The 12,739-nt window shown below is 40.5% G+C and overlaps 1 long non-coding RNA gene across 1 annotated transcript; it reads left to right on the plus strand.

Annotated features, from left to right (window-relative positions):
• On the plus strand, positions 1-8,328 carry LOC138851488 (uncharacterized). Its single transcript, XR_011391248.1, has 3 exons — positions 1-390; positions 3,531-3,616; positions 3,842-8,328. It is a non-coding gene; the product is annotated as an uncharacterized lncRNA (long non-coding RNA).
• Positions 8,329-12,739: the final 4,411 nt, after the last annotated feature.

Consider the following 12,739-nt stretch of genomic DNA (forward strand, 5'->3'; position numbering starts at 1 on the left):
AGCAACCCGCCAGAAGCGTTTGACGTGTCAACACTGAGAAAACATCATTCAAGTACACTCACATAAAGTTTACCAACCTACAACACATTAATTGTTGTAAAATATGACTTGTTCCTTCTCTAGTGACCTAATAAAGGAATAAAATACATTGCATATGAGAAGAGGTGATGATAAACTGGTGTAAGAACAAGTGACTGAGTTGCCGGGGACGGTAGTCACCCCACAACACTAGGAGGAGGTTGTACTGTTTAATACACCAGTGTGTATACCTGGTTCCATATACATCTGACACCACTAACCTTGATAAACTGTGTATTAGTGTTGCATGGAATCTTGCCAGCTTCTTAATGTCACAGCACAGAGCCGGGCCGGTGTATGACATACAACACGGTGAGTTAATTCTTTTTCTATACACTTGTAACAATTGTTAAAACATAAAGTTCTCGAAAAGTATATTTACTGGTAAATTTGATATAATATACCTAGGAAGTAAGTTATCCTTAGGAACACCGAAGTATTTGCTAGGTGATAAGCAGTTGCTTTTATGCAGAAGGGCTTTTCATCCAAGGAATTTGAGCTACCCTCTCCCTCCTCAGATGCTGTATAACCCTACCGGGTTTGGCGCTTCCCTGTGAATAATATAATACTGGATGATAATTACCCAAACTTATAATATGTATTTGCAGCGTACAGCTTCTAAGAAGGTGCCTTGATGCTAATGAAGGGCTCTTGATCCAAGGAAGTGGACCTGTCCTTGAATCGAATCTTATTGTCACCTATTCGCAATACGTTTTATCACTCTTACTATGGAAAATTAAAATTTATCTGGATGAATCTCATTAGATACATACTAGTAAATGATAAGAAAGATAATTATTCTTTATCAAGGTTACAGAGACAAGTAGGAATTTCAGGACTCCTAGATCGCAAAAAATGTCCCCCTTCGATACCTACTACAATCTCTATCTCCACAAGGCACTCTGGACCTATATTAATTTCAGATGAAATATACATCACCAGGAATTCTGGTAAAACATTAATATAAATATGTGGACTGTATATTAAATTTTAAAAAATGAATACATATACATTGAAGGAGAATTTATCTTAATACCACTCACCAATTAGTCTGGAGATTACTTGGTGTGTCATATACACAAAACCCCCTGCCTAAAATATGAAGAAAATACTGGCCAGAATTTCAACATAAATAGACATCGACTTAGCTGGGGACCTTGACTGTCTTGTCCACTCGCCTGATGTTCACGTTATGCAGGACTGCAAATCCAACAATTTCGGCTCCTATTCGAGAGCTTTTAAACACAATATAACATCTAGAGTGACGAAAATTCATGCACATTTCACTCGCGTGCCTTCAGCCCAGTTCAAAACAATGGCGTCTCTCCTTCCCCAGCAACGCTCACCAGTTTTGCTGGTTCTTTATTTATTTACATATTAATTTTTATTACCTACAATATATTCCATAAATTTACATACAAAATACACTGTATTTTCGAAAAATATGCAATATTTTCCACAAGTGCTGTATGACTGGTGGGTTTAGTGCTTAGTTTTGATTATAATAATAATTGATGCAGTATATGTTAAACCAGTACATAGTTATATATCTTGCACAACGTGTTAAACCAGTTGTAGAAAATACTGTATGTTTTCGAAAATACAGTGTTTTTGTATGTAAATTAGTGAAATACATTGTAGTTAATAAAAATTAATTTGTAAATAGAAAAATGAATCAGTGACAGTGGGTTAGCGTCGCTGGGGAAGAGATGCCATTGTTTTGAATGTGGTAAAGGCATGATAGTGAAATGTGCATAAATTTTCGTCGCTCTAGGGGTTATATTGGGCTTAAAACCTCTCAAATAGGAGCCAAAATTGTTGGATTTGCAGTCCTGCATGAGCAGGACTGCAAATCCAACAAAGCATTAAGCAGATGGACAGGACAGCTTTGGAACCCCAGCTAAGTCATGTCTATTTTGTGTTGAAATTCTGGCCAGTATTTTCTTCATAATTTAGGCAAGGGGGTTTGTATGACACACCGTAATCTCCAGACTAATTGACGAGTCTTATTATTATAAATTCTCCTTCAATGTATATGTATTCACATTTTAAATTTAATATACAGTCCACATATATATATTAATGTTTTTACCCGAATTCCTGGTGATGTATATTTCATTTGAAATTAATATAGGTCCAGAGTGACTTGTGGAGAGATAGATTATCGTAGGTATCGAAGGAGGACCTTTTTTGCGACCTAGGTGTCCTAAAATTCCTACTTGTCTCTGTAACCTTGATAAAGAATAATTATCTTTGTTACCATTTACTGTTATGTATCTTATGAGTTACATCCAGGTAAATTTAATTTTCCACACCAGTAGTTATATATCTTACACATTGTATTAAACCAGTAGTTATATATTTTACACATTGTGTGGAAAATACTGTATATATTTTCCGGAAATACGGTAATTTGTAGGTAAATAGATGGCCTATATTGTATTTAATAAAAATTATGTTATGGAAAATGGGAAACTGAGCCTGCGTCTGCGCAGAAGACACTCGCCATTTTTGTTTTTGAATTGGACACTAACATTAGTGAATATTGGTTAGAATTTTCGTGCTCTAGAGGTAAAATTGGGCTGACACCTCTCAAATAGGAGGCGAAATTGTTGGATGTGCATTCCTGCATAACTTGAGATATCAGGCGACTGGACAAGACAGCTCCAGGAACCTCAGATAAGTCTGTTATGTTTAACTCTGGCCAGTGTTATTTCATGTATAGACTGAGGTTTTCTGAGTATTATGCACATTAATCTCCAGTCAAATTGGTGAGTGATATTAAGATATTTTCCTTCTGTTATGTAAATTGTATATATATAATCGTTTATTAATTTTAATATACAGTCCACAAATTTATATATTTACCAGAATTCCTGGTGATACATATTTCATTTGTAATTAATAGGTCTAGAGCAATTTGTGGATATGGCAGTGGTAGGTATCGAAGGGGGACATTTTTGCGACCTAGGTGTCCCAAATTCCTACTTGTCTATGTAACTGATAAATAATAATTATCTTTGTTATAATTTACTGTTATGTACATAATGAGTTACATTCAGATAAATGTAATTTTCCACACATTGTGTTAAACCAGTACTTATATATCTTACACATTGTGTTAAACCAGTAGTTATATATCTTACACATTGTGTTAAACCAGTAGTTATATATCTTACACATTGTGTTAAACCAGTAGTTATATATCTTACACATTGTGTTAAACCAGTAGTTATATATCTTACACATTGTGTTAAACCAGTAGTTATATATCTTACACATTGTGTTAAACCAGTAGTTATATATCTTACACATTGTGTTAAACCAGTAGTTATATATCTTACACATTGTGTTAAACCAGTAGTTATATATCTTACACATTGTGTTAAACCAGTAGTTATATATCTTACACATTGTGTTAAACCAGTAGTTATGCAAGTTAAACGTTGCAGGTGTGGTGATATTCTGCAAGGCGCCCACTTACAATTTCACTTAATTTTGGGCCCAAAACACTCGTGTGCAACCTGCAGCAAAATAAGTAAGTGGCAAATATAATTATTTAATAATTTATATATTTATTGCATATACATATTATTCAGTGAGTCTGAGAATTGGACCCCAAAACTGACCCTTCTTATGACACTTGTTTAGAGTAATTTTGTGAGTGCGCTGCATGAGCCCCATACAGCTGTAGCTCGTGTATTTGAATGTACTGATAATACACTTTAGAGAACTCAGTTGATTTTTACTCTTTCTCTTCAAGGGGGGGGGATGCCGTGATGCTGGTGAAGGGCTCTTGATCCAAGGAACGCGACTTATCCTCTCCTTCCATGTATCGAGCCTGAAGGTCTCCCGTGCCCTAGACACATAACCCCAACATGTTTAGCGCTTCCCCTGATAAAATAAATGAGGGGCTCTTGATTTTAGGAATTAAATTTATGCCTCCCCCCCCTCCTCGGATCGACCTTAGTTGCCTTCCGTTCCCCAGGTGACTTTGCATAATTGTATTAGATATTTAATGAGGTGTGATATTAAGTGACTGATTCGGGTAAGATGAGAAAATGCTTCTTTTTCCAGGCTAAGATAAAGTATTTAAGTAATTTTTCTTACTGCAGAAACTGAAGTGGTCTAAGTATTTAATGAATTTACTAAAATTTTATTTACTTATTAACTCGTGGGATCAGTTAGGACTCGTTTCTTACCTGGTATGAGAGCGCTTCCTTTATTGACTGCGTTTCGCCCACACAGTGAGCTTTTATCAAGTCACAAACAGATCTACCTGGACAAAGAGTACATTAGTGTACAGAGAGTGGAGAGTCAGTATTTTTTACCATTTATCTCTAGAATATGGATGTTAAATTTTGTTGGTTACAAGATCTATGCCCCGTGTTGTCAGGTCTAGACCACCACCATCACCACACTCCTCAAGATGGTTAGTATATCAAATCAGGGTAGAAATAGTAATAATGGATTCCGAGTCGGAAAATTTATACATAAAATTACAACATTATTGAATAAAATACATTGGAAAACTTCATTTCTACCCTTGCGGGGAGGCGCTAAACCCGTATGGATCAAACAGCGACTGGGAATGGGAAGAGTATCTCAAATTCCTAGGATCAAGAGCTCTTCAGTATCAAGGCATACCTCTTACTGCACTGTGTACAACAATGTGAAATAAGTGTAAATTTTAATTTTTAGTGGTAATAAGATATATATTTTTTAGATTGTATTCCTTAGTAACTGTACTGTGTACAACAACTATATGAAATAATTGTACAATATGAAATGACATATTTCTTTCTAGTGATGTAACAATGCTCAGTGAAGTCTGAGAAAGATCCATTGTGACCTTTTATGCGCTATCTCTTACAGAATGAGCTGCGAGTATGTAATAAACTAGCCACTCAGGTGGCACACCTAAAAAACTAAGAGATGTTAATTTTTTTTACGCAGTAACAACTTCAGTTCTACTGGAATAAAAACCTTTAAAACTCTTATACCAAGCGAACACAGTGGAAAAATCGGGGTATTTTAAGGCTTCCAGCTCAGACTGACAGATTTCGTTCCGATGCAATGGAATGACGGGGAAATTTAGTTAGCTTTTGTTGTCATGAATCTATCGTCTAAAATAGGGTAGGCACACACTGAGGGTGTTCCTGCAATGTAATTATCACCTACAGTAGGGTTACATTGGCAGCATACTGCAAGTTTTCACGTAATATGATTATGAATGCAGAATCACACAAGGGCGCAGTACAGATGTACCAAAAAAAAAAAAAGTTGCCAAGTGCGCAGGGTCGGTGCCAAGCTGGGAGAACGAATGTCACTTTTCATCTGGTGTGTGACTTCACTGTTCATTTTTAGCGGGTGTCCGTGAGGCTTAGAGGGAAGGGGGAGGGTCTTTTTTAAGGTTTATCTTGGACAAGTCAGAGGCGGTGGGAGCGGCGTAAGTCAATTTTGTAATGGATAATATACCCTTCACGGGAGATAACGCCGGTGAAGGGATCTTGATCCAAGGAATTGATTGGTCCTAGCCTCCCATTGAATCGAACCTATTTACCTCTCATTCCTCTTAAGCTTTGTATGACTCCTTTGGGTTTAGCACTCTCATAATGTAATACATAATTTAATATAACATTAATTGCCACATGTCGAATTTGAGTCTTTTTTTCACGTTTTTTGTTTTAGGTCCACATTAAGATAATTTATTAACAGAGAATCTCATAGCTTCTGTTTTGAATGCACAGGATTCTGAGTGACTACAGAATACCATACTGGAAGTATGAATAACTTGCCTGGTGGCCTGGTGGCTAAAGCTCCCGCTTCACACACGGAGGGCCCGGGTTCGATTCCCGGCGGGTGGAAACATTTCGACAAGTTTCCTTACACCTGTTGTCCTGTTCACCTAGCAGCAAATAGGTACCTGGGTGTTAGTCGACTGGTGTGGGTCGCATCCTGGGGGACAAGATTAAGGACCCCAATGGAAATAAGTTAGACAGTCCTCGATGACGCACTGACTTTCTTGGGTTATCCTGGGTGGCTAACCCTCCGGGGTTAAAAATCCGAACGAAATCTTATCTTATCTTAACTTAGTTGTGTTGGGGAAGGGGGGGTGAAGAAGGTACGAATGTTAGTGATTAACTACGTCTCACTCAGTTGAACACATTGTGGTCATGCTGTGTAAATGTAAATGGCAAAGAACCCAAATCTGTTTTCTGACTTGGTCTAGACTTTAAACTGACTTAACTACAAGCTTAACGTTGTTCAAGAAGAATAAAAGTTGTAATACCCTGGCTGGAATGATTCGCAATTAACCTGCAATTTAGAGAGGAATCTTTAGACGACGTTTCGGTCTGTCAAAATTTGGCTAATTAATAGTGTAGGAAGAACCAAAATGTCATGTAAATTTTCTTCCTTACATAATGGGTTCAGTACGAATTATATTGTAAGAGTTTTTCTTTGCAGCTTGATCAGTAACACACTGATTATCTTCAGGAGGAAGGTAAGAGTTGGCACTAGGCTGCAGTGTGTCATACCTCCATCCTCACACACTTCTTGACAAAACCTCTTGTACCCAAATATCTTTTCTCTAATTCTTCCCTGATCTTCAAATTTTCTTAAAGGGCTTCTTAACAGCACTAACATACAATCAGATTAATAAATTTCCTGGATTAATTTTAGAAACACCTGGTTGCTTGTGTTATCCTAGCGCTCCCAGAGACAAAAAGTAATTTACTTACTTAAAAGTGATATAGATTTTGGGAGAAGTCCTTAGTATGCACGTCATACTCTTCAATGTTCACAGAAAAATATCGTCAATACTAGGGATGTGCCAAAATATTGGGTGGTGTCGGTTTTAATGGTATCGGAGGATATCGACTAACTTTGATGGCATCGGTATTGGCCTAAAATTGAGTATCGGTATCGGTGAGAATTTGGGTATCATCCCATCACTGGTTAGTTCCTTTAATTTTATAAAATGTTAAGGAGTTTGTGGTAATATAAAATTTTCTTCTCTAGAGGCAAGCAAGGAGTATATGGGATAGTATTTTCAAGCCACGAAAGAGTACCGAGGGTATTGGCTTGTGACAGAGGGAATAACTATTGAGACAGTGGGGTATTGATCAAAGTGACAGCGTACTGACCAAACTGGCAGAGTATTGACTAGTAACATGAAGTGACCAGTGACGGAGTATTGATCAGTGACATATTGACTAGTGTCAGGTTTGGGGAAGAGGGGGTGGGGGTACCTGATAAATATATTGGGTGGTACCTACCATAGCCCCATTCTTATATATTTATGTCGTGCCATATAGGTAAAACTTGCGATTTTGGCTTAAATAGCAACGCTCTTCTTGCCGTATAAGGCAAGCGAAAATTTGTGTATACAATTTCGCAAATATCAATCTGAACCTAACGACAAAAATATATTTCATTGTTTATTATTAATGTAAACTTATCTAAAATATATTTAGTTGGATTAAGCTAAATTAAATTGCTTTTGTTGTAATGGGTAAGTTCTAAGGTTATTTTGCTACAAAATTATTAACTTTTACATTAACATTAATGAAAAAAATGCATCTTTAACGTTTAAGAGAAAATTTTAAAAAGTTAATTTTAAATGAGTTCTTGCTAATTGACCGGTTTTACCTATGCGGCACGACATATTTCTTCTTTCAACAAACCGGCCGTATCCCACCGAGGCAGGGTGGCCCAAAAAGAAAAACGAAAGTTTCTCTTTAAATTTAGTACTTTATACAGGAGAAGGGGTTATTAGCCCCTAACTCCCGGCATTTTAGTTGCCTCTTACAACACGCATGGCTTACGGAGGAAGAATTCTGTTCCACTTCCCCATGGAGATAGGAAACACGAACAAGAACTAGTAAGAAAGAAGAAAACCCAGTGGAGTGTGTATATATATGCTTGTACATGTATGTGTAGTGTGACCAAAGTGTAAGTAGAAGTAGCAAGACGTACCTGAAATCTTCCATGTTTATGATACAAAGAAAAGACACCAGCAATCCTACCATCATGTAAAACAGTGGTTCCCAAACTTTTTCAGCTTGTTACCCAATTTAACATGCCACATAAAGCATGTTACCCCTTTCACAAAATGTTGTTATTGATATATATGGCTAAACGTGAACGTGTACAGCCTCGCATACTCTGCTAATCCTAGCAAAACCATTGAAAACGTAAGAACCACACATACATTATATATAAAATTAATAATAGCTACAAATTCACAGTAACAGTGGGTAAATACTAACTATATACTGCACAGGGCAGTACACCAGGGCTCTGGTGGCCTGGTGGTTAACGCTCTCGCTTCACACGGTGAGGGCCTGGGTTCGATTCCCAGCCAGAGTAGAAACATTGGACGTGTTTCTTTCCACCTGTTGTCTATGTTCCCCATCAGTAAAATGGGTACCTGGGTGTTAGTCGACTGGTGTGGGTCGCATCCTGGGACACTGACCTAAGGAGGCCTGGTCACAGACCGGGCCGCGGGGGCGTTGACCCCCGGAACTCTCTCCAGATAAACTCCAGATACAGTCACTGACATGTTTAGTATGTAAAGTTATGGAAAAGATTATCAGGAGAAGAGTGGTTGAGCACCTAGAAAGGAGTGGGTTCATACATGATATTACAACCCAGGAGTCCCAAAGGCCTGTTATCCTGGGTGTAAAGGGAGCAAAATAAACACAGCAGAAAAACTTTTGACTTATCCTTCACCAGTTTAGAACAGAAGTATGTACACTATATACACTATGTACAACAATAGGTATTAGTGCACTCCACGGTAAGCAAGGCAGAATAGAAGCCACTAGAGAGCAGACCGTGCTTCAACCAGCTCTAGAATGGGAATGACAAAGGCAGACAGGAGAGTGGTACCCATATAACCTCTGCGATTGCCAAAACCATATTCTCATTGGCTGGAACTTGGGTACTGGTTGAATGATGGGGCCCCATCGTCAACCCTCAGTCCCCTGGTTCGCTGGTTGGGGGAGATAGCCTGTAAATAAGGGTGTGTACATGTGCCAAATAAAGGTTATGCTCAGGGGATGCAAAGGGGGAGACAGTGGGAAGGCGAAAGGGAGAGGTCAGTTTTTGTCTATGGGCTCCAGGAAGTCAAAGGGAAAACCTATGATGAAAGAAATCGGGAGGAGAAAAAAGCGATTGAAGACATCATGAGAGCAATAGGCAAGGATGACATGACCCAGGTGACAAATTTTTGGAAAATTGGGTGGTTTGCAAGTGGAAGAAAATGGCCTGTCAAAGTAATGTTCAAGACAGAATCAGTTCGAATCAGGATTCTGCAGGAGAAAGCATGACTGAGGGACAAATTGGAATACTGGAGAGTGTACCTTGATCGAGACAGAACACAAGAGGAAAGGATGATACTGAAAGAAAGGGTACAAAGACGAAAGGAGAAACGAGAGACAATGATGAAGATGAGCAGAACCCAGACCCAGGTGGAAGAGCAAACTCACCCACCAGGAACATCTGCAGAAGGGCTTCAACTACGACAATTCCAATGCAACTGAACACTCCATATTAAACCCACATACTGGTCCTTCTGTCCCCACCCCCCCACATCACAAACTCCACCCCTACAGCATCCCCCTAGGGGCACTCTGCCCCCACCCCCCTAATCACAAACCCCACCCCACCACAGCCCCCATAGGCCCCCACCAGGGCTCCTGCTCCCCGAACTCCAATATTCTTCCAGGACTTCAATTTTAGAAAAGTTGAAGGTTTGGTACACGAACGCGGATGGATTAACGAATAAATATGACGAGTGGCATGAAGGAATCAATGAGAAGACCCCAGACATGATAGCAGTCACAGAAAAGAAACTCACTGAGACAATAACAGACGCAATCTTCCCACTGGGATATCAGATCCTGAGGAAAGATAGAAGGAGCAGAGGTTGCACTGCTTATCAAAAACCAGATGGGGATTTGAGGAAATGGAAGGCATGGACGAGAGTGGAGAAAGGGAGTACATAGTAGGTACCATTCAGTCTGGGACACATAAGGTGGTCATAGCAGTGATGTACAACCCACCACAGAACTGCAGGAGGCCAAGAGAGGAATATGGAGAGAGCAACAGAGCGATGTTGGACACACTGGTGGAGGTGGCAAGAAGACCTCACTGGGGCAGAGCAGTTACTAGTTATGGGCGATTTCAACCACAAGGAGATCGATTGGGAAAACCTGGAGCCACATGGGGGTCCCGAAACATGGAGAGCCAAGATGTTGGATGTAGTACTGAAAAATCTCGTGCATCAACATGTCAGGGACACTACCAAAGAGAGAGGGGAGGATGAACCAGCAAGACTGGACCTCGTGTTCACCCTGAGCAGTTCAGACATTCAGGACATCACATACAAGAGTCCCCTTGGAGCTAGTGATTACGTGGTTCTGAGCTTTGAATACATAGTACAGTTACAAGTGGAGAGGGCAACAGGAGTTGAATGGGAAAAGCCAAACTGTAAAAGGGGGGACTACTCAGATATGAGGAACTTCCTGCAAGAGGTTTAGTGGGACAGAGAATTGGTAGGAAAGTCAGTAAATGAAATGATGGAATATGTAACAACAAAATGCAAGGAGGCAGAGGAAAGATTTGTTCCCTAGAGCAATAAAAACAATGGGAAGACCAGAATGAGCCGTTGGTTTACCTGAAGGTGTAGGGAGGAAAAACTAAGTGCACTAGAGAATGGAAAAAGTACAGAAGGCAAAGGACCCAGGAAAATAAGGAGATTAGTCAAAGAGCCAGAAACGAGTATACAGAGATAAGGAGGGAGGGCCAGCAACAGTACGAAAACAACACAACATCAAAAGTCGAGTCTGACCCAAAACTGCTGTATAGCCACATTAGGAGGAAGACAACAGTCAAAGACCAGGTGATCAGGCTGAGGAAAGAATGTGGGGAACTCATAAGAAATGACCAAGAGGTATGTGAGGAGCTCAACACGAGATTTAAGGAAGTATTTACAGTGGAGACAGGTAGGACACTGGGAAGACAGAACAGAGGGGGACACCAACAAGGAATATACCAACAAGTGTTGGATGACATGCACACAACTGAGGAGGAGGTGAAGAAGCTACTAAGTGACCTTGATACCTCAAAGGCGATGGGACCGGACATCTTGTGGGTCCTTAGAGAGGGAGCAGAGCTGCTGTGTGTGCCACTAACCACGATCTTCAACACATCCCTCGAAACTGGGCAACTACCTGAGGTATGGAAGATGGCAAATGTAGTTCCCATTTTTAAGAAAGGAGACAGAAACGAGGCACTAAACTATAGACCAGTGTCACTAATGTATATAGTATGCAAAGTCATGGAGAAGATTATCAGGAGGAGAGTGGTAGAGCACCTGGAACAGGACAAGATTGTAAATGACAACCAGCACGGATTCATGGAAGGCAAATCCTGTGTCACAAACCTCCTGGAGTTTTATGACAAGGTAACGGAAGACACGAGAGAGAGGGGTGGGTTGACTGCATTTTCTTGGACTGCAAGAAGGCCTTCGACACAGTTCCTCACAAGAGATTAGTGCAGAAGCTAGACGATCAGGCACGTATAACAGGAAGGGCACTGCAATGGATCAGAGAATACCTGACAGGGAGGCAACAACGAGTCATGGTACGAGATGAGGTATCACAATGGGCGCCTGTGACGAGCGGGGTTCCACAGGGGTCAGTCCTAGGACCAGTGCTGTTTTTGGTATATGTGAATGACATGACGGAAGGGATAGACTCAGAAGTGTCCCTGTTTGCAGATGATGTGAAGTTAATGAGAAGAATTAAATCAGATGAGGACCAGGCAGGACTCCAAGGAGACTTGGACAGGCTGGACACATGGTCCAGCAACTGGCTACTCGAATTTAACCCAGCCAAATGCAAAGTCATGAAGCTCGGGGAAGGGCAAAGAAGACCGCAGACAGAGTATAGGCTAGGTGGCCAAAGACTGCAAACCTCACTCAAGGAGAAAGATCTTGGGGTGAGTATAATACCGAGCACGTCTCCGGAAGCACACATCAACCAGATAACTGCTGCAGCATATGGGCGCCTGGCAAACCTGAGAATAGCGTTCCGATACCTCAGTAAGGAATCGTTCAAGACACTGTACACCGTGTACGTCAGGCCCATACTGGAGTATGCAGCACCAGTTTGGAACCCACACCTGGTCAAGCACGTCAAGAAATTAGAGAAAGTGCAAAGGTTTGCAACAAGGTTAGTTCCAGAGCTAAGGGGAATGTCCTACGAAGAAAGGTTAAGGGAAATAGGCCTGACGACACTGGAGGACAGGAGGGTTAGGGGAGACATGATAACGACATACAAAATATTGCGAGGAATAGATAAGGTGGACAGAGACAGGATGTTCCAGAGATGGGACACAGAAACAAGGGGTCACAATTGGAAGTTGAAGACTCAGATGAGTCAAAGGGATGTTAGGAAGTATTTCTTCAGTCACAGAGTTGTCAGGAAGTGGAATAGTCTGGAAAGTGAGGTAGTGGAGGCAGGAACCATACATAGCTTTAAGACGAGGTATGATAAAGCTCATGGAGCAGGGAGAGAGAGGACCTAGTAGCGATCAGTGAAGAGGCGGGGCCAGGAGCTGAGTCTCGACCCCTGCAACCACAAATAGGTGA

Source organism: Cherax quadricarinatus, unplaced genomic scaffold (genome assembly GCF_038502225.1).
Source record: "Cherax quadricarinatus isolate ZL_2023a unplaced genomic scaffold, ASM3850222v1 Contig773, whole genome shotgun sequence".
In the NCBI taxonomy this organism is placed as follows: domain Eukaryota; kingdom Metazoa; phylum Arthropoda; class Malacostraca; order Decapoda; family Parastacidae; genus Cherax; species Cherax quadricarinatus.